Below are 23,655 nucleotides of genomic sequence, written 5' to 3' on the forward strand. Positions count from 1 at the left end.
TGTGATTGTGACAGGTATTGTTGTAAGTGTGTAACATGTTTGACTCATTTGCACGCAATATCGTACAGTAATCAAGAGTCTGGCTTCTGAAGCCAAAATGCCTGATTCAAATCATGTGTCTACTACTTGCTACCAGTATAGCCTTGGATAAATTACCTCATTTACTAAACAGGTTTAATAATAGGGGCGACTGGGTGGCTCAGCAGTTTAAGCCTCTGCCTTTGGCTCGGGTCGTGATCTCAGGGTCCTGGGATGGAACCCCACATTGGACTCTCTGCTTGGCAGGGAACCTGCTTCTCCCTCTCTCTCTGCCTGTCTCTCTGCCTGCTTGTGATCTCTCTCTATCAAATAAATAAATAAAATATTTTTTAAAATAATAATAATAGTAGTAATTACAGTATATTGTTGTTGTTATGAAGATTAAATGAGTTAATCTCTTAAGAAACTTTGAATACCTGTTAGATTGTAGAAAGTACTATGTGAGTACTTACATGGAATTATAATTTTGAGTAAGTTTAAGTTCTGTCATTTTATCCATTTTATAGATGAAGAAAGAGGTAAATATAGTCAATTAGCTCCATCAATGCTGCATAGCTGGTAAGTCATAGAGCCACACTTCTCTAAATGCAGTTGCTATTTTGTGTGTATGTGTGTATGTGGGGGTGGGTGTATGATCAGAAGTGGGTGGAGTAAAATAAATGGTATTTATTTTATTATTAAATAACTAATATTTTTAAAGAGCTAAGAATTTTCCAAATATTTTGAAAATATCAAATTAGAAAATGTCAATTTTTCTGACATCCGCTGAGCTGGATATCAACTGGACAGAGAGCAAAACACAAAATGGAACAAATAGACAAATCACTGAAAGTCAAAACAATTTTAAACAATATTTAAAAAACATGAAGAGGGGAGTGGGGTTATGGACATTGGGGAGGGTATGTGCTATGGTGAATGCTGTGAAGTGTGTAAACCTGGCGATTCACAGACCTGTACCCCTGGGGATAAAAATATATTATATGTTTATAAAAAATTTTTAAAAAACACACATGTATAGGAGAACGATGATAAGATAAATACTGACTTCTGATCAGACAATTGAGATGAAATAAAAATAAAAAGATAAGTATAAGCTGTTAAAACAAAAATGTCAATAAAAATTTTTATATTCAGTGAAAATATCTTTCACATAGGTAGACAGAATATATACTTCACATAGGTAGACAGAATATATAGTCCTTCACATAGGTAGACAGAATATATACATTTTCAGATCAACAAAAACTTAGAATATTTGGAACCATTTTAGCGAAGTAAGTACAAACTTCTACACAGAGAAGTAGAGATATTTTTAAGGGAAACTAAAGTTAAGTCCTAAATAAAGAAAGATACACCATGATTATGGATTGGAGGACAATATTGTAAAGATGTCCATTTTCTAAAATTGATCTATTAATTCAAAGAACTCTCAATCAAAATCCCAACAGGTTTTTTTGTGTAGACATTGATGAGCTGATTCTCAATTAGAAATGGAAATGTCTGGAATACCTAGAAAAATCTTGAAAAAAGAACAACAAAAGAGAATGTAAACTGCCTGATTTCAAGACTCACTATAAACCTTCAATAATCAGGAACTGTGAATTGGCAACAGAAGATATTTAGATGAATGTAACAGAATAGAGAGACCAAAAATAGATCCTCCCTTATAAGCACAACTGATTTGCAGCAATGGTGACAAGGCAATAAAAATGGAGGAAGGAAATTCTTTTCACTAAATGAAGCAGAAAAAACTGGGATTTCCCTAACAGAAAAATATCTAAGAAAACCAAAATAAATAAACATATTGCATGGTGCATATATACATAAAATGAAATATCACTTACTAATAAAAAAGAAAAAAAAAACAAACAAACTACCGCAATGTGCAACAACTGGATAGATTTCAAGTGTAATATCCTAAATGGAAGAAAGCATTTATAAGAAAATCTCAAAAAGACTTAATTATAAAGACAGAAAACACGTCATTTGTTGCAACGTCTGGACATAACAGAAGGTATTATCAGCAATAAAAGGTATATGAGGTATTTGAGGTAATGGAAATGTTCTATATACAGATTGCAGTAATTTTTAAATAATAAATAATTTGTGAAAAATAGAGAGCTATATACAAGTAAGGGGAATTTTTACTTTATATAAATTGTACTTCAATATATATGACTGAAAAATTAATTTGGAGTACTTTTTTCAAATGACAACACATTTTCTTGTTGTGGAGTAAACTCTACTCCCAAGTAGAGTATGGTTGATTGGACTAAGTCTGGGGAAGTCACTATTACCTGATTTCCTTAGAAACTGGAATTTATATTGTAAGCAACAACTCCTTTGTTTGTTTAACTGTTTTTCAAAAGAGGTGCTCGTTTTGCCCCTGCTGTTGCTGACTGACAAATGTTAACTCAATGGCTGTACTTTCAGTCTGATTTATTCACAGAAATATCCATGGTCAGCTATTTCTGTTGTCTTAATAGTAAAATCATATTAACAATGCAGTGGTACCATTGATCATTTGCAGACTGGCTGTCATTCCAACAGAAGGAAGTAGCTACCACACACTTAAGCTGATTTGAACATACACACTTTCAACATCAGGTTAGGGTGGCAGGTTTAATGATCGTTAATTGAAAAACTCTAATTCACAGGCATAACAAGAGTTAAGGAGGGAGCGGTGAATCCTTTATTTTTTCAAAAGAAGAAGGAAACAGAAAAGAGCTGACCATAAAATGTTCATTTATATTCAATATAGGCAATGACTAAATAATCCTAAACAATGGTAATTTTTTTTTTTAATATTTGCAGAACAGGTAAGCAATGTGTGGTGACAGTTTGAGGAGAAATGAATTTAAATAAAAGCAGCCTCTCACTTCCCCCAACATACACCCAACCATGCTTCCTAATTAATTAGACTCCGTTTATCTATTAAGAAACTGATTATGAGAGGTCTGCAGAGAGAAGAACAGAACTCTAATTTATAAATAGTTATCTTAGTATGATAAGGACATTAGAGAAGAGAAAACAGGAATATCAACAATAGCAACCAGAAAAATAATACCAAATACGATGAATGGAACTTCTGAATGTCTTTTGATCAAATGATAGAAAGGGAATAAGAAATGCAACTTTAAGTGGGGCATTAAGTGATTAAACTGTAAGAATTTAAAATGCTGGTTTGGTGAGGGGATAGTAGAGTTTAATGTTGTTAAGTGTGAAGTGGTAATCTAGTTCAACTACTCGATAAGGCAGAAAAGATATTTTCTCACAAAATAGTTTTTAAAGCATCTGCCGTTTTCAGAGTTCATTGAACGTGTCACTGAACCAAAAAGTTCACCACCAACATCATCATCACCATCCTTATAAAAAAATATTGTCGTAGGTTACATATGCTTAGGTAGATAGTGATAAAGCATGGTGAAGCTATTTTATGAATTAAAAGCAGTGATTAAAGAATTAGATCTCTGAAGCTGGATAGCCACGCATAGATTTGAATGGGACAAGAACGGCATGAGACATGCCAAGAAGGATGCAGAATGAATCAATGACTCTAACCTTGGTTAAAGCTATCTCAGCACTTCATTAGCAAGCAGGGACTAGAGGCTGATATTAGAAATAAGTGTCAAGAACTATAATGGATTTGAGACTTTACTTGTAAGCAAACAAGCTAGCCTGCCACATTTTCACAGATGCTAGCAGAAGACATGAGACTACAAGGTCAAAGACAAAGGACTTATTACTCATGCAACAGCAAGCAGCATGAATTTCCTGTTTTTCCTGTGGTCTCTGGCCCCTCATTTCCCACAGGGATGAAGCAGAGCAGCCCAGGTGGGTCTTATGCACTCAGTGGATTTGTGTCACGGCTGAGAAATCCTGAATTTATGAAACCTCAATCGTTTATATTGGGCTGCCAGGAAATCTGCCCAATTTTTGTCCAAGGGAGACATTATTTTTATTACACTGAGCAACGACGAACCTTGCCCTCTGCTCTCTTCTACGGCTATTTACGATAGAAATATCCTTGAACATACAGTCACAGATGTCCATAAATGTAAGAGATCCATGGTGAGAATATCTCCCAACAATAAGTGTATTCATAGAAACAGATACAAATGCCTGATAAAGTTGTCTCTTGTATTTCATTGTATATAAATGTATCAATAATCTGAGTGACATTTTCATTGTGAAACATAGACAAGACCATTTCCAAAATCCTAGTTTTGCCTTCTTCATAAAGTACTATGTTGCAGGAACACAGTAAGAAGAAAGAACAGCATTGCTTCCGGTGTCCATATAGATTGGTTTCTGGGATTAGACATGAGAAGTGAACTCGCGGTAATACTGGAGAGCCCAGCAAACTGCAGCGCAGCAGTGAGCCAACCATCTCAAAGTTTTAGGAGCAAACAACAGAGGTGGTGAAAAAAATGTACTGGTGAATCATTCATATTCATTAATTCCACACATACTTACCAACCTGTGGCAGATACTAATATAGGTGCTAGATACAGAATAAAGTGAGTTAGCTAGCACTTGTGTTGATGAATTGTTTTAGAGAAAGGAGACGGTTCTCAAATTAACTGAATTTGCTATGGTGTGAATCAAGGAAGATAACAGAGGATAGTAGGGCAGCAGTTTTGGTGCTGGGTACGGTTCTGCTCCTGTGCCACCGCAAGGGGTCTCGACGGAGCACAGAGCAGACGCACTGGAGATGCACAGCGGGGCTCCTTCCTGCTCATGGGCTCTGTGGGGATAAGGAGCAGGGAGAGCCATGGCTGGCTGGCTGCTTTCCACCAGGACTCTGGCTCTTGGCTGTAGGGGCCAGTGCTTCCTTTGAGACTCTGGTGGAGATGGGTATTGTTGTCTGCCAGGTCTGACACATGATGGGCAGAATAAATGCCCGGTTCCCAGTGTTAAGGTTTGTTTCTTTTTTGTTTTTTGTTTTAAAGATTTTATTTATTTATTTGACAGACAGAAATCACAAGTAGGCAGAGAGGCAAGCAGAGAGAGAGGGAGAAGCAGGCTCCCTGCTGAGCAGAGAGCCTGATGCGGGACTCGACCCCAGGACCCTGAGATCATGATCTGAGCCGAAGGCAGCGGCTTAACCCACTGAGCCACCCAGGCGCCCCCCAGTGTTAAGGTTTGATGTGGAATCACAGTTGCATGATCTATATTCTTAGCAGCAGTCGGTTAGTTTTAAATAAAGTGCACACTGGTTTGTTATCTGTTCAGTATAAAATGTATTTTAAAAAACATTGGCATTTTATTATAATGATCCTGGGTGGGAAGACTTGAAATCTGAAGCAGATTTCACTGTAAAAAGATCTGCAAAGGAGCTTTCTGGCAAAAGTAACAGCACTCTAAAGGCCCTGACCCGTGATAACCTCAAGAGTATCGGCAAGTAGCGGCAAGGCCGCTAGAGAGGAGCAGAAGATAAGGATGGTAAAAAATCATGGCAAAGCAGGTGGTGATCGGCTATGGTAAGGATCCCAGTTTCAGGGACTGGAATTATTTTCCGAATGTCCAAAAAACCTTTTTCCTTTCTCCTACTAACAGAACCCTTCTTTCCTATGGAACTGCCTGTCTCCCTGGTGAAAAGGATATACACACAACGCAGACCTGCACAACACTCTATCATCTCCTAGCTATAGTCATTTGTTTAAGATAAAACATTCTCTAAACCAGGTCTGAGTCCCCATCTTGAGACTTCTCTAAAGAGTTATTACGAGGAAATACTTAAATACTTAAATGCTTAAATAATACTTATTTTACTCTGTCTGAGGAAGAAAATAATCAGAGACATATAAGTCTATGACATAAAAAGAGAAGATGGGCTCTGATAATATTCAATACTTACAGACCAACTTTGCTGTATATCAGATAGCCACAAGCAGCTGTGTATTAAGTTGATTTTTTTTTTCCCCCAACATGGGGCTTAAACTCATGACTCTGAAATCCAGAGTCCTTAACCAACTGAGCCACCCAGGCACCCCTGATTAATTTGGGTTCAGTCAGTAACTTGCAGCTGAAAAAGTCTTGGTTAATACACCCATGAATACTTACCCAGCCCAAAAGATTTTCTTTACTCTTGCCTTGATGTCAAGGTAGAACAATCCAGGAAGTACTCAGAAAGTCCCATTTGCCACAGTTGCTGACGTACCCAAAATACAGTTCCAACATTGGAAGAGCAGCTTGTACTGCTTCTGAGCCTAACGTGATGATACTCCAGGTTCCAGAGAACACAGAGAGGATCCTTCTCCTTCAGGGTAATGCACATCCACATGAAATAAATGCCAACACTGGCCTGGGCGTCTAAAGTTACAGTTATTGAAAAAGCATGTGTTTCATCTCACCAACATAGAACTCTTTTCATGTAAAGCTGCTGCAAGGGTGGCTCTGTAAGAGCAAATTCTCATGTCACCTGCTTCCTGTTGGATTCTCATTTGAACCTCCACTCCACTGCTCTGACCTCATTCAACTCTTACAAACTGTACATCAAAATTATCACTCCCTTTTCTTACCACATGGCCTTGATCCTAATCATCCCAGTCATACCCTCATAAATGCTGATGGCATAAATTAATCCCAGGATCATACTGTCTTCTAAATTTAAGTCTCCAGACCTATCTTCTGTGCTTAATGTATAGGAGCAGATATCCAGTAACCCACTCAATTTCTTTACCTAGATTCCTTAAACTCAGCTCAGCACTCAACATATACCATTATCATAACATATTCCAGATAATCCTCTTCAATTCCCACGTCTCATTGATTTTATCTTTTACACGACTTCACTGTTTCAATCTTTGCATCTACCTAGTCCAATTCCAATACTTTTCACCTGGATTTCTGAGATGTCCTCTTAATTGCCCTCCATGAAATTACCTTTCCCCTTCTGACTGCCATTCCATATTCTAATAAAAATTATTTAAAACTCAGTCTATTCATTCCAATTCATGCTTCAAATCAACTAACAAGTAGAGGCTCATCAGTTTCCACAAAAGTACTAAGCATGCTCCATGAGGACCTGCATAGTCCATCTCTTGCCTTCCAATCCATCCACATCTCAGATCACTCTTATCTCCCATCGTTTCTTTGCACACATTCTCCCTACTGGCTACAAGCCAACACCCTGTTTCATGTTTGTAGTTGTAAAACACGGCATCTAATTATTGCCCCTCCTTTCCACTTCCAATATCCGTGCTCATTCCTTTCCAATACAAGAACTAGATGATTTTTTTTATTTTTTTTAAAGCAAGATATGATAAGGATAAGTTTCATAGATAGAGAAGGGCAGAATTAGAATTAAGGTTTGAAATTTTGTCTTCATGATATGATAATCATTCTTAGTGACAGGAAGATGCCAACAATTACACTAGCCTCTCATATGTTTACTAGGATGAGTAAGTTATGGCACACTGGACTCCCTTAAAAAAAAGCATTGTGAGGAGGAAAAAACTTGACCATCAATGATGTACACCACGAAATCTGTCCTGAGATACGTTTTTATTATAGTGTCCTTAAAATTTTCTGGATCTGAGCCTATAAATCTTGTTGGGAATCTTAATTCTTTTAATAGATGGGCCAAGATTTAAATAAAAAAAAAAAACCTCTTCTAATATATAAGATAATTTTAAGAGAAATCTGTGATAGCATTAAATATAAGAAAAAATTGTTTTCAGGATTTTCTAAGTTATAATAAGAAGCCTCCAGCGACTGCTATAAAAAAACTATGATTTTCCTGGAGTAACCTGGAAGAGAAAATGTCAGAATTTTATTATAGACAAGGAGATAGATTATTATTTTTTTCTTTCTCCATTCCTTGAGGAGTCACCTACTGTCTCTACATCTTTTTTAAACAGCTCAGTTTTCCAACAGATACCAGTTCAAATCTTACCTACTCTACTTTCCACATAATTTTATTGCATGAAATATTGAGGTTTAATACCTTTAATGCCATAGTCAGGAGACTAGAAAAATCCCCAACAGGAGATCTGGTCCCTATATCTTTCTGTGGAAAAATATCTCAGGTAATGTGGCTGTGCACAATGAAATTCCAAAGACAGACTACTTATAATTAATACAAGAATAATGACTCAAGTCAATTCTTTAGTTTCACTCAATTCCTTAAGATTGATGAATAATTAATTTCATTCTATATGCAAAGGAGAATACATCTCAGGTCTGGTGTTTTATATAATACTGTCCTTATACATTTTTCTTTGAATACGCCAACTTGGAAAATAGGTAGAAAACATACTAAGTTCCCTGCTTGTCTCAAACACAGAACACTTTCTCTATCCCAAGATGATTATTTATTGTTAAAATCAATCGATAGAAACAATTAGGAAATTTAGAAGAACAATGTGTGGTTATTCTTCAATAACAGAATAAGAATTCAAAGATGCTTATGGACTGAATATGAAAAAGACTTCTTAAGGAAGAGGGAAGGAGAAAAGAAGAGAGAAAAAAAAGAAAAAGAAAAAGAAAAGAGGGATTGGGAGGGAGAGGGAGGAGGAAGAGAGATGTTTCCCCTTTACATCTATGGTTTATGTGATAATAATCCACGATGATCCCTGATAATAGTATAAGGGCCTATTTAGCCAGAGCAGCTCCATCCAGTTAAACAGTGATTTTGATGTTTATGCAGTAAAACTTAAACTGACCCTGCCCCCCCCCCGCCCCCGGGAACTTACTTAAAAACAAGTCCTAGAAACCAGTCCCAGGTAACAAAGCCCAAATACAAGGGTGGGTCAGGCCAGGTAGAGACATCCAATCAGTGGGGGCGCATACTGTCTCCCTTGCTCCCAAGAAGTATGGGCCCCGCCCTTTGGGAGCCTTTTGGGTGCCAATTCTGACCAAGGTGATAGGCTAGTTCAAATATCTACTATAGGGTAAGTTGTAATTCAATTGGTCACGTATGTGTGACCTAGCATGTCTGTGTAGCTTTCTCTGTGTGTTACAATCTCATTGGCCACCTGTGCGTGGCCAGGCCCAACCACATGGCCTTTGCCCTTAAAAGCTAGTCTGTAAGGCAGAGAGAGTTTGCCGCTTTGCAAGAGATGGCCCTGGCTGGTCAGTTTGATTCTCGATGCTTGGCGTGAAATAAAGCTTTGCTTGACCTTCACTTTGTATCAGTCTCACTCCTTTGATTATGGACCCAACAACAGAAGTTCTTTAACTTCACATGTATATGGAGAGGAGACATGAGTTGGGGGAAACCAGAGTGGGAGACAAACCATGAGAGACTGTGGACTCTGAGAAACAAACTGAGGGTTTTGGAGGGGAGGGGTGGGGGTTTGGGTGAGCCTGGTGGTGAAGGGCACCTGGAGGGCACGTATTGCATGGAGTATTGGGTGTGGTGCATAAATAATGAATTTTGGAACACTGAAAAAAAATAAAATAAAATGGAAAAAAAATCACATGTGTGATGAAATTTTACATTTAGATAGGTCAGTTCTGCTCTTGGTCACCAATAAATGAAGAAGAACAAAACAAGAGGAAAAAAATCCTTATTAGTGAAAAAATAAAGCTGAAATATTCTACTCTGAGCCGTTCAACATTTTAAAAATATATTCTCTAAATCCAGATTCCATAAAAATTTATCTTCAGAAACTAATATTTTCTTTTTTTTAATCATTGAAAATACTGTATGAGAAATGCAGTTCTTTTTTGGATATATTTTTATAGAACGCTGAAATTTTTAAGACCCTTCTTAGTAACTAGCTGGAGGGAGAAACGATAATCACTGACTTTCTCCAAACATCCACATATCATTCCCCACTCCTGGACCTGGAAATAGTTTTTATAGCCTTGAAAAAATGTCAGAAGCATCTTCTGTTGGATTTAAAGACTGTCTTCATGGTCATGTGAAAGAGGATTAGGAGATCTGTGGGAAAAAGCAGGGCTGGAATGTGCTTCAAAAGCTGCCTCTGTTAAAGATGAGTCATGGCTGTGGGTTAATCAAGCTGAGGCAAGGCGAGTTTTGTGCAAACAGGGTTCAGCCTTGAAGGGTTTACAAAAATATAAAACAAATTAAATAAATCCGTTGCTATAAAATGGACTCAATTTCAGGTTTAAAGAAGAAAATGCTTTAAGGGCTTTGTGTCTGCTTTGTTGAGAAAAAAATGGAAAAATGTTCATTTTTAAGTGATTGCAGGTTGTCTATGAAAAAAACTAATACTTTCCTTAATGACAAATGCATTCATCAAGCTTTCTCTCAACAGCAAGGCTTCCATTATCAGTAGTAATAAGTGAAACAGCAGAAGCCCCTGGTAAAAGTCAGTGTGGAAATGCCTTTATTTTTTATTCAAATTACATGGGACAGTTCGTGTTGTGCCTTAAGCAGAATCTTAGTAGTAAATTGGCCATTTGCTTTTCCTCAACACATTCCAGGATTCCATCCAGGAAAAGCAGGCGAGGGAATCAGGAACCCTACGCTGCAGCTGTGATTCTCTCTCCCGCCTCGCCCCTCCCCCAACTCCTCCGTCACCGCCAGAAGGGGACTGATGGGGAAATGAAAAGTCGGATTTGCCTCTGAGACTTTTGATCTTCTGGTGCCATCTATCGCTGCTCTGATTTCTGACATTCACAGCCATTTTTTAAAAGCCTGAGCAATTTAGGATTTTTTGTCCTAAATGATTAATGAAAATATTAAAGAGCACAGAGCCAGGTGAATTCTCATTTCATACGGAGTGATTTTCAGCAATACTCTTCCGCTAAATAAAATGAGGAGAACAATATTCTTTCACAGCCTCGGCTTATAGTGGAACTAAGACAAGCTAATCCCAGTTCTGTTTTGTTTCTGAAAAGCCCTCCCTTTAGATCGGAGTTATCAAAATAATTATCTCAATTTTCTAATCTGAATCAACCCATAAAATTGAAAATGATTTCATCAATATTGGCTCTTCTCAAGTATCTATGAATATTCATACGATAAAACATGGAAATTGTACTTTCTTATTTTTCCATTAAAAACTGAATTTTTATCCAATATTACCTAAAACTTTGTTGCCAATAAATTCTTCTCTCCCTTCTTAACTATTCCAGTTCTGCTAGGACCAGTATTTAGCTTATATAAACAAAGAGAAAAGTAGAAGTGAACAACCATCTGATGCTTTTGGTTGTTGTAGGAGGTTATTCTGTTGGGCAAGAAACCCCACCCTAGCTTAGTGTGAGAATATTTTCTATTATAAATTGTAAGAATTTTCCTTGCATGGACACAGATCATCGATGTAAAAATCTAAATTCTAGGTTCTAAGAGCAAAATGTGGAAATTCCATTTTCTTTCTGGCTTGACCTACTAATTAAATATTAAAACAAGGTGAGACTCCCATGTAGAATACATTTGATCAAAAGATAGCTTGCTGAAGATGTAATTCTTGACTCTGACTAAACGTTTTGACAGCATATTCTGATCATGTTCAAACTGTCTGAGATCCTGACTGTTGATCAGCTGCAGAAGACAGAGGAATCCATGGCTATTCGAAAGATGACAAGAGATGCAAAACACATTAATTTTAAAAATATTGTTCGCCCACAGTCTTTTTTTTTTTTTTTTTGCTTGTTTGCTTTTTGTCTGTGGTTTTTTTCTTCTTCTTTCTTTAAGTGCCAGCTGAGGAAAAGGCACTTTAGGGTTACCTCAGAGAAAGAGCATATAGAGTAAAATAAGTGAACAAATTACTAGTAAAAAATAATTTTTAAAATGATAATTAAATACTTTTTAGGTATCTCATATGTGGGTTTGCATGTGTATGTGTCAGAGAGAAGACATTCTTAGTACTCTCCCATTTCATCATCCAAGTAATTTAAACTGCCTTGAGTTGCTAAGTGGAGACCCTTCCCTCCATTGTCCCTCTTTCTTTTTTTGTTTCCTTCAAACTAGTTAAAAGAAAATATTACATTCTTGCTCAAAAACTGATACTTAAGACCTGTTTCCCTAACCCAAGGAATAAAAACATCAGAAATCTTTTATATTATGCCTTAGGAAATATTAACAAGATTAAGAGCAAGAAGTGGCAATTGATTAGAAGTAATGGCTATCTGTTATGTTTCTGTAGCAGAGGATGAAACAGGGAAAAATGCAGATGATTTTATCAAATACCTTTGCAAAGAAAAACTAGAATATAAAGGGAAAATGAATCAGCTAGAGGTCGCATTATCTGATCAGCAGTTGCATCACAGAACCAGAAGAGGGCACTCATCTCCTACAAATGATAGCACACTTCAGCCCGAAATGACAATTCATTGGATGTTTCTTCAAATAAATGAAAACAAGAGACTCGTGTCTAATGTATTATCATAAAAGAGTTATGAGACATATTTTAATGATAAATTATGCACTTAATATTTTATAATGTTAAATAAAACCCAAAAATGTACAATTGCACTTGTATTACTTTAGTGCTAGCTCAAGACATTAAGCTAAATATTTTTTAAATACTACCATCCTTTTCTATGACTTCATATTGAAATAAGGATATAGGAATGATATAGTTTCCCTGTATTTGTTTTTCTCATCTGATTAAAAACAAAAGAAAAAGTGTGACTAATTTCAAGAATTAACTATCACAGTAAACAGTTTGACTAAAAATAATTTTTAGGACATCCCTCAACGAATTCTCTCTGTCTTTTACTCCCTCTCTCCTTTCTCTCTCTCTCTTTCCTCTATTCTCTTACTCACTCCCTCTAGGTAGAGAGGTAGATAAACACATATGAGTAGATAAGTGCATACATATAAGTAAATGCATGCGCGTGTGTATATATATATATATGTATATATATATACACATGTGTATAGGATTTATATGCATACAGTTATATACATCCAGAAATATGTAAAATTATAAAACATTACTAAGACATAATGTGTTAGGTTCAATAAGAAGATAAAATTATTCTGTTTTTTCCACGAAGAAAAAGGATTTCTCATACATGATCTCTTGGTTTTCATAATTCTTGCAACTAGGATTTTAATCCGCCCCTAATTTTGCAAGTAATCTGAGCATTAATTGTCATGACATAAGGTAGTCAAAACTCTGAAAAATGAAAGAAATGTACTATTATGGAAATAAGAAGAATATGCCAGCTACGTACCCAACAGGAAACAGATGGAACCATCAAATCAGAACAATTCAAAGAGGTTTATTTACGAAGGATCTAATTACAAATGAGTGGATAATACAAATGGAAACCCCGAGGGATAGTGCAGGAAATCTGGGCATCAGGAATATCTAAACGGTTACCAGAGCAGAGCCAGAATCTTTACAAGAAGCTACTTTAAGGGAACATAATGAGGCTCCAGTTAAAGCAATAAGGGAATGGAATGAATATTCTGATTCTTTCTTGTCTCCCTCTGATCTTCTTAAAGTATCAACACAAACTTCACTCAAGCTCTGGTGTTTGTCCTTTTTTAAAAAATATACATCAGTCTCCAGAGTTGAGAGCAGAAGAGCAAAAAGTAGACCTCAAGAAACAAATGGACGATATCCAGCACAATGTTGTTTATCAAGTGCCTTGAGTATGCCAGAAACATTACTGGATACTTTCATTCATGTTATGTTACTTAACTCTTAAAAAAACAAGCTCTGGAGGCTAATAATGTTATCAGCTTTTTTGCAGAAGTGAAAACTGCCACAAATACATTATCTATTTGGTTCAGGGTCATATATCTAATGAGTGAGAGAAGAAGCTTTTAAATTAAATCTGTCTAACATGAAAGCCTTTTTAAAATTATCATTAAGGGTCAGACTTGGAATTTGAATCATTTGTAAATCCTACCTTGATTATTAACTAACTGTATAAACTTGAGCAAGTTACTTAACCTCTAAAAGCTGTGTCTTCATTTGTAGAATTGAGTCATTATTATGCACCGTACAGAATTTTTTGGTGTGGTTTAATTTAAGCATCATATGTAAGAACAACTAAAATGCTATGTAACCTGGAATAAATAAGGATGACTTACAGTTGAATAAAAATGTAGTATAGTGTTATGATTTCATCCAGTTTAAATCCAAAGACAGAAATCATTTGAGCTAATATTATTACGGGAATGGAACTAATGAGAGCCCATCCCAGTGGCAACTGGTTACTTACAGTGGGTTGACAAAAAATTGGAGAGGTTAATTCAACTAAGTTATATAAAGACTTCAGATCTACTTTGCTCCATGGGATATCAATATGTACTCTTACTCATTCATAAATTTGACCCAAGAAACATTGATTTTATTATTTTTATTCGATGTATCATTTAATGCCGTAAAAGACTAATGAGAACACAATTGAGTGGACTATCTTGTTATCTAAGAATAAATAATTCTTATGGTATTTCACAATGGGGAAAGGGAGTATTAAAAGAAATGGGTAATTATTATTAATATTTTAAAGATTTTACTTTTTTGTTTGAGAGAGAGAGAGAGAGAGACCACGAAGGGTGAGTGACAAGGAGAATAAGACTCCCTGCTGACCAGAGAGCCCAACACTGGGACTCCATCCCAGGACCCTGAGACCATGACCTGAGCCAAAGCAGACGCTTAACTGACTGAGTCACCCAGGCACCCCAAGAACTGGATCATGATTAAACAGAGAGAATTGAGCATAGATAAAAATCATAGATTCTGAAACTATGCTAGATGATCACTAAGTATTATTATCTTTTTAACATTTCTTCCCCGCCCCTGTCCCAAATAGAATACACCAAGGTAAAGGTGTTTGGATCAGTACCCTATATTTTTCCATTCATATATTCATTTGTTAATAAAGTCACTCATCCAACACATTTATTCAAAGTACCTCACTTTTTAAATAATGAGGCTGTATTCATGGGATAAAGAAAAGTGGACACCCAAAAAAGTGAGTTAACAAGTTTCTGGATGAGGTTTTAAAGATTTAGATCAAGTTGAGTTACAGAAAAGTTGCTTATGGGTCCATTTAACTGACATATGAAACCTTTTCAGGAAATTTAATTTTAAAAAGACCTAGATAATTTTTAAGCAGAGAGAATTGAGAAAGATACACTTAGAAACATATATAGACTCCCATTTCCAACCATGATGGATAATGAGATACAGACTTAATCAGTCTCAAAAAGATGAGAATACTTGACAAATGTGTTTATAGACATTATACATTAACCAGCACAGGTCTGTGACTTTTGAGAAAAATGAAATAACATGAGCCCCACAATTGTCTCAGTTATTTGTCTGGATAAAACTCCTGAGCGTAAGCACAGGGAGAGAAAATCCAAACAGAACTTGCTTGGATCTGCTGAGTTGAGGAGAATGAGATAAGAGTTAGGGATGCAGAGTGGTTTGGAATTTCCAGAACATTATTCTGGAAATTTCAAAAATTGTCCAGAAATATGCATCACGGTTCCTTTGAATTTTCACGGAGTACTAGGCTACACATACATAGGAATTCCAAGAGGTCAGGAAAATAGGGACCAGAATATTGTATATTGAACAATTCAAAGAGCTCACATAGGGTAGGGAAATCAAATATTCTCTAGGTCATATATATGCTTGCTGAGAAAAGCCCAGTTACCATTAAAGATAATAGCAAAATCAAGATACTTAATGAAATAACATTTACAATATGCAACATTTAGAGAAAAAAATTGCTTGCTATGCCAAGAAGCAGTCTTAGTTCAGATGGCTATAACAAACTACCAAACAATGAGTGCCTTATGAATTATAAATTGATTTCTCACAGTATTGTAGGCTGAACCCACAGCAAGAGCCCTCCTCCAGGTTCACATGGCAGAAAGAGAGCTGGCCTGCTCTCTGGCGTCTTCTTATAAGAGCACTAATCCCACTCATGAAGATTTTACCCTCATGACCTAAATACCTCCCGAATGCCCCAATTGGCAAATACCACCACAGGGGGATTAGATTTCAACCCATGAATTTTAGAGGTTCATAAATATTCAGTTCATAGCAAGCAGGAAAAAATGCAATCAATAAACAGAAAAAAACTTAGGCAATATTTGGGTTACAGATGACTGAACTAGCAGGCAGGCACACTAGCAGGCCTGCATTAAAGAAAATGATAAACAAATTTCCTCAGGCAGAAGATAAATGATAAAAGATAGAAGGCTGGCTCTACATAAAGGAATGATGGGTGCCAGGAATGGTCATTGTGTGGGGAAAAGTAAAAGTAGAAAACCTTTCTCATTTTTAATGTGTTTAAGAGAAAATTAAATGCTTAAAATAAATTAATAATACTGTATTACAAGATTTATAATGTATATAGAGATAAAAATAGATGATAGGGGTGCCTGGGTGGCTCAGTGGGTTACAAGCCTCTGCCTTCAGCTCAGGTCATGATGCCAGGGTCCTGGGATGGAGCCCCCCATTGGGCTCTCTGCTCTGTGGGGAGCCTGCTTTCTCCTCTCTCTCTGCCTGCTTGTGATCTCTGTCTGTCAAATAAATAAATAAAATCTTTAAAAAAAAAAAAAGATGACAAAAAATAGAAAAAAACATGGGAAGGAAAAGTGGAAGTATACTGTTTTTAAATTCTTACCATAAGTGAAACAGTATGCTACTACCTGTAAAAAATGCATATTGTAAATACTAGAACAACCACTTAAAATATAAGAGTACTCAGAAAATATGAACAAAACTTCCCCAAAGAGAACATACATATGGCCAACAGACCCATGAAGAGATGCTCAACATCACTCATGATCAGAGAAATGCAAATTAAAACTACAGAGATATAACACCTCAGACCTGTCAGAATGGCTAAAATCAACAACACAGGAAACAACAGTTACTGACAAGGATGCAGAGAAAGGGGAACCCTCTTGCACTGTTGGTGGGAATGCAAACTGGTGCAGCCACCCTGGAAAACAGTATGGAGGCTCCTGAAAAAGTCAAAAATAGAACTACTCTGCGATCCAGTAATTGTACTATTAAGTATTTACCCAAAGAATAAAAAAATAAAATTTAAAAAAACACTAATTTGAAAGGATATATACACTCCTATGTTTATTACAGCATTATTTACAATAGGAAAATTATGGAAGCTGCCTAAGTGTTCATCCACAGATAAATGACTAGAGATGTAGTATATACACATACCACATTGTGTGTGTGTGTGTGTGTGTGTGTGTGTATACACACACATACACAGTGGATTTTATTCAGCCTTTAAAAAAGAATGAAATCTTACCATCTGCAACATGGAAGAAACTAGAGGGTATAGTGCTAAGTGAAATAAGCCAATCAGAAAAAGACAAATACCATATGGTTTCACTCATTGATGGAATTTAAGAAACAAGACAGATGAAATGGGACGGGGGAAGGCAAATCAGAACACAGACTCAACTACAGAGAACAAACTGTTGGTTACCAGAGGGGAGGTAGGTGGGGGGATGGGTGAGATTGGTGAAGGCGATTAAGAGCACACTTACCTTATCGTGGTGATAAGCACTGAGTCATGTATGGGAGTGCTGAATCACCATATTGTCCATCTAAAAGTAATATAACACTATATGTTAACTATACTGGAATTAAAATTAAAAATTGAATAAAATTTCAAAATGTACATAAGAAAGAGTATCGTTGATAAATAACTAGTGAATACAAAATGGAGTAGAAAAAAAAATAGTCTAAAACAAGAAAAGAAAATAAGAAAGGAAGAAAATGAAAAACAGGTGGTGATACCGAGTTGGGAGATTTAAATACAACCATACTGATAAAAATGGGAAATGCAAGTGCTCTAAACCAGTTAAAATGCAGAGACTGCCCTACTGAATGAAAAACAAGGCCTAATTTCCTTCTTTCTATAAGATTTCCACTTTAAAGATAAAGGTATTGATCAGGAAAAAGTAAGAGGATGGAAAATATGTACTGTGCAAGTACCACGACAAGAAAACTGGAATGGCTGCATATTAACATCAGACAAAGTATCCTTCAGTAAAAGGAATATTACCAGTGATGAAAAGGGACAACTGACAATGACAAAAGGTCAATTTATCAAGTATATACAACTAGCCTAAATGTGTATGCAAACAATAACAGAGTTTCAAATGCATGAAGAAAACCAACACATTGAAAGGGAAATAGAAAAACTCAGAATTACAGTTATTATTTCAACATTCCTTCTCAAATATGGATAGTAAAAAATATATAGAAAATCAGGACTTATGTGAAGGACTGGGTTAACACTGTCACCCATTATGACTTTATTTATTCAGAAAATTCCATTCAACAATAACAGAATACAAATACTTTACAAGTGCATACGAAAAAAATCAAGTAAAGCAAGATTTTCCATAAATGTTGTTTAACTAATTTTAAATATTATATTTAAATTTGACAATTTTGAAAGAAAATAAAATTGAACGACTTAAACTTACAGATTTAGGTATTTAATATAAAGCTACAGTAACAGAGTGTGATGTTGTCCTAAAGATAGATATGTAGATAAGCAAAGTAGAACTAATTATCCAGAAATAGACCTTCATAACAAATGGTTGGATTTTTGACAAAGACATCCCAATAAAGTTTAGTAGAACAACTGGGTGTTCTTTAGGAAGAGAATAAACCTCAACCCTTTACTTAAGATCATGCATAAAAATTCAGTTGATACGTATCATAGACCTAAATGTAGCAAGAAAATTATAAAATTTCTGGAAGAACATATATTAAAAAACCATGACTTTTGAAGAAACAAAATTTTCTTAGGAGAACACAAAAAGCAAAAACCATAAAACAAAATAATTTGTATATTATATTTCATGAAAATTAGCATTCTTTTACACTTTGGAAAAAAATTAAAAAGTTAAATGCAAATGAATGCTGAATGAATGCTAAATGAATGCTGAATATAATCTTACAGGCTTTCATTTATCTCACACAGGTTAAAAGAAAGCTTACAACTATCTAATAAGAAGCCAAACAACCCAGTAAAAATGAGCAAAATGGTTATGTACACACTTCACAAAAAAGCTACACAAAAATGTATTCAACTACCTAAGCCATCAGAGAAATGATAATTAAAATCCAAGTGAGATACTTTGGAAAGATATATCTACACAAAAACTTGGACACAGAAGCTCATAGAAGGCTAACTTCTAATAGCCAAAAACAGGGCCCAGAATGGGAGCAGGAGTTAACATAGCCAAAGACCTTCCAAGGAATAAGGGATAAACAAATTGATGTCTATTTATATAATGCATACTACACAGCAGGGGACTAAATTGGAACATCTGCAAGATAAGCTAGACATATTTTTCTAATGACAAAAGCAGATATTCCAGAAAGAAACAGAAATATGCAAATCTTTTTGAAGCCTAGGTTTGAAACCAACATACTGTTACTTCTTTTCTTTGTTTTTTTCTTTTTTTTGAATGTTATTTTTAAAATTTTCTTCTTTATAGGAAAATTTTTTTTTTAATGTTCCATTAGCCAGCATATACTACATCACAAGTTCTTGTACTATATGCTGGCCAACAAAACATGCTATGATTTCTGTCTTATCTCATTGAACAAAGCAAGTCACATGGCCAAGTTGAGGACCAAGCAAGCATGAAACACTTTAAGGGAAGGAAATAAAATGTCACCTGGCAAATAATTTGAATCAGAGAGTTGCAAAACAGTGAAGTCATTAATATATACCAATAGACCTAATATTTTCTGTTACATTTGTTTATGAATTAGTTTCTTTATTTCTTTGTTATTATCTTAGTACATCCCAGTGTTAACTTCTACTGTGACTTCAATTTTTTTTTTTTTATTATATCCACTAGATTGTTTTACTGGTGATCTAGAATGCTCTTGATAAGTGACTCTTAATCTCACAATTTTAGTGATTTGAAGTTTCTGTTTCTTTTATATTTTTGATATAGACAATAATCTTTTCTGTTAATAAAAAAGAATTTTGTCTCATTCTTTTTCCAATTTCTGCATATGAATCTATTCTTCTTGTACTACTGCTTTGTTTATAATTTTAACTACAATGATAAATAAAAGTATCACTTATATGATATGCCCGCTTCCCCATTTTAACTTGTAAGAAAGAATACATAAAAATATTAATATTGTTTTAATCAAATCAAATCCCATTTACCAAAAAATTTTATCAGTTCTGTGTACACCATTTGTATTCAATTAATTATCTGTAGAGTCATTATTTTTCCTTTAATATTTACTGAAGGTCTCTGTTATAAATATATGGTCTTTACACATTTGAAAATGTCTTCATTTTGTGGGGCACCTGGGTGGTTCAGTAGGTTAAAGCCTCTGCCTTTGGCTTGGGCCATGAACCCAGTGTGTTGGGATCGAGCCCTGCATTGAGCCCTGCATGGAGCTCTCAGCTCATCAGGGAGCCTGCTTCCCCCCTCCTCTGCCTGCCTCTCTGCCTACTTGTGATCTCTGTCAAATAAATAAATAAAATCGTTTAAAAAAAATGTCTTTTTTTTTTACCCCAAAGGTACAGATGTAGTGAAAAGAAGGGCCATCTGTACCCCAATGTTAATAGCAGCAATGGCCACGGTCGCCAAACTGTGGAAAGAACCAAGAGGCCCTTCAACGGACGAATGGATAAGGAAGATGTGGTCCATATATGTGGTCCATATACACTATGGAGTATTATGCCTCCATCATGGCTTTTGTAGCAACATGGATGGGACTGGAAGAGATTATGCTGAGTGGAATAAGTCAAGCAGAGAGAGTCAATTATCATATGGTTTCACTTATTTGTGGAGCATAACAAATAACATGGAGGACATACGGAGATGGAGAGGAGAAGGGAGTTGAGGAAAATTGGAAGGGGAGGTAAACCATGAGAGACTATGAACCCTGAAAAACAATCTCAGGGTTTTGAAAGGGCAGAGGGTGAGAGGTTGGGGGAGCCAGGTGGTGGGTATTAAGGAAGGCACGTATTGCATGGAGCACTGGATGTGGTGCAAAAACAATGAATTCTGTTACGCTAAAAAGAAATTTTAAAAAAAAGTCTTCATTTTGCTTTCATTCCTAAAAACACAGAAGCTGGACACAAAATTATTTGAGTTTCAGTCCTACCTCACCTTTGAATTTTAAAATATTGTACCATTGTTTGCTGGTGACTGTTATAATTAATGAGAAGTTGCTTTCCATCTGTCATATGTATTTTATTGAAAGGCATTCTAATTTTTTATAGACTATATAATAGTTTCCTTATCTTTGATGATTTACCATTTCACTACACCATTCTGAGTGAACTTTCATTTGTACTTTATTAATTAAATCAACTTCACAGAACACATTTTCAACCTAAAAAGTCACGACTATCTTCAAACCTAGAAAATTATCTCAAGTATTGTTTGTATATCCTCTTTTTTTGGCAATGTTTTGAATGGATTTTGCAATCTCTCAATCTATCCATGTCTCTTAATTATTCTTTATTTTCTGTTTCTCTATTCTGTATTCTGTGGGAATTGCTTTATTGTATATTCTTGGTTTATTAATCTGCCCTCTGACTGCATTTATGATAGAGTGTTTTCACTTAAACCACATTTCCCAGTTTATATATCCAAGATTTGTTTTTGTATCCAAGATTTCTAATTGATTAACTTGATAGACATCTAACCTTTCCTCATTCGTGCCTGATTTTGTTTCATAATCCTTCTTAAAGGAAATTTTACTTTCATTTATCTTTTGAAGCATTCTCAAAACTTTTAATATGTTCAAGTTACTTTGCTCACGATGCATAAAATGAACCATACAAAATAAATAATTAGTCAGACTATTGATTTGATTGGCTGTTTTAAGAAGTGGGATTGCATTTTCATGGAAATTTCTATTGCTCATTTTTGTTTTTTTTTTGTTTTTTTTTTTTTTTATTTGACAGAGAGAGACACAGCAAAAGAGGGAACACAAGCAGGGGGAGTGGGAAAGGGAGAAGCAGGCTTCCCACAGAGCAGGAAGCCCGACATGGGGCTCCATCCCAGGACCCTGGGACCATGACCTAAGCTGAAGGCAGACGCCTAACTGACCGAGCCACCCAGGTGCCCTTCTATTGCATATTTTGAGCAAAATATTTTTTTCCTCCCTTTGTGTTCAACTTTAACTGCCCAAATGTTTTTGCAATTACCTCCCTCCAGGTCCTAGTTTCCCAAGTCGGAATCAGCTCTATTAATCACACCTGGGTGTTTCCATCCCACGGGCATATGGCAGATCCAATTATAGAACCAGTCAGTGATTGACTCATTTCCTGGTATCCTGGTGTCTCTCTAAGATCACAGTTTTTGATAAAGCTAGAACTCTCACTGATGGTCAAATCTATTCTCACAGATTCTTTGCATGTATTGAGAGAACTGCCCCCTGGCCTTTTGATTAAAACATTAAACATGGCCCTATTTCCCAAATTCACGAAAAAAAATTGATTCATTTTAACTCACAATAGCCAAACAGTGGCAGCTCATTATTTGCTTCTGAACACAGACATTTGCTGGCCTGTAGCATTAGATCTCACACATACTTCTGTTTCTGTATAGTTTCTGGTTCATAGAGATGTTTTTATTTTATATTTGAGGCTTGCTGTAATGTTTTGTTTCATACTTTCAAAACATAATATATCCAGTATTTCAATAACCTTGTGGAAGAAATGGCTACCAAAGTTTCAAACAAGTGTGCTATTTCAATCCATATAAGCAATGGTTTTATTTTCTTCTTACCTGTGTGCTAATAACGTTGCATATTTCTGGAGCCAACTCCAGGAACTTTGGGACAAGGTTCTATAAACAGCAAGGGATGGGTAGAAAAAGACACTTAACTTTGAAAATGCTATAATTTATGAGGGGTTTTAATGTAAAATTTTTGAGAATAATGTACATTCATAAAATTGCATAACTAGTAAAAATATAACTCAATGGATTTTCAGAAAATTAATGCAAAACTAGCACACAAATCAAGATACAGACTAATATCTTACAAATATAACTTTTTCATATCTTAGGCTAATATTACATCACCCCAAATAGCCCCTGTTTAGACTTTTATCATCATGAGTTGATTTGCCTGTTTTCAAATTTAATAAAAATATAAGGGAATAGTATGCATTTTTAACATTTGGCTTCATTCATTCCACATTATGTTGTAGGGTGCATCCACTTATTTACACAGAGTTATGGCTTATTCACTCTCATTACAGGATACACATATAACTACAATGTATTTATCCATTCCATTTTTTTTTTTTTTTTTTTTTTTTTTTTAAGATTTTATTTATTTATTTGTCAGAGAGAGAGCGAGAGCGAGCACAGGCAGAGTGGAAGGCAGAGTCAGAGGGAGAAGCAGGCTCCCTGCGGAGCAAGGAGCCCGATGTGGGACTCGATCCCAGGACGCTGGGATCATGACCTGAGCCGAAGGCAGCTGCTTAACCAACTGAGCCACCCAGGCGTCCCAATCCATTCCATTTTTTTAATCCATTCCATTTTTAATAGAAATTTAGATTTTCCCAGTTTTTCACTACCATGAATAATGCCAGCAGGAATGTTCTTATATATACCTTTGCATTAATATGGATTTTTTAAAGTTTCATTATACCTAGAAATATAACTTTGATCGTTAAGTATACAAATATTCAGGTTCAACAAGCAGCGTGAGAAAGTTATCCAAAGTTGTTGCAGTA

General features: G+C 35.6%; 1 long non-coding RNA gene across 2 annotated transcripts in view; it reads right to left on the bottom strand.

The window, feature by feature from the left end:
- LOC309863778 overlaps positions 1–22,761 on the bottom strand; it is a 52,125-nt gene extending 29,364 nt beyond the window's left edge. Inside the window, exons 1-3 of one of the 2 annotated variants that reach the window (XR_014311256.1) lie at positions 22,700–22,761; positions 17,453–17,512; positions 11,598–11,682 (exon numbers count right to left, since the gene is read on the bottom strand). This is a non-coding gene — a long non-coding RNA (uncharacterized lncRNA). Of the gene's footprint in view, positions 1–11,597; positions 11,683–17,452; positions 17,513–22,699 lie in introns of those variants that run through there. The other variant, XR_014311255.1, reaches the window with a different exon arrangement.
- Between the last annotated feature and the right edge of the window lie 894 nt (positions 22,762–23,655).

This window comes from Mustela nivalis (assembly GCF_964662115.1).
Source record: "Mustela nivalis genome assembly, chromosome: 4".
Taxonomy (NCBI): Eukaryota; Metazoa; Chordata; class Mammalia; order Carnivora; family Mustelidae; genus Mustela; species Mustela nivalis.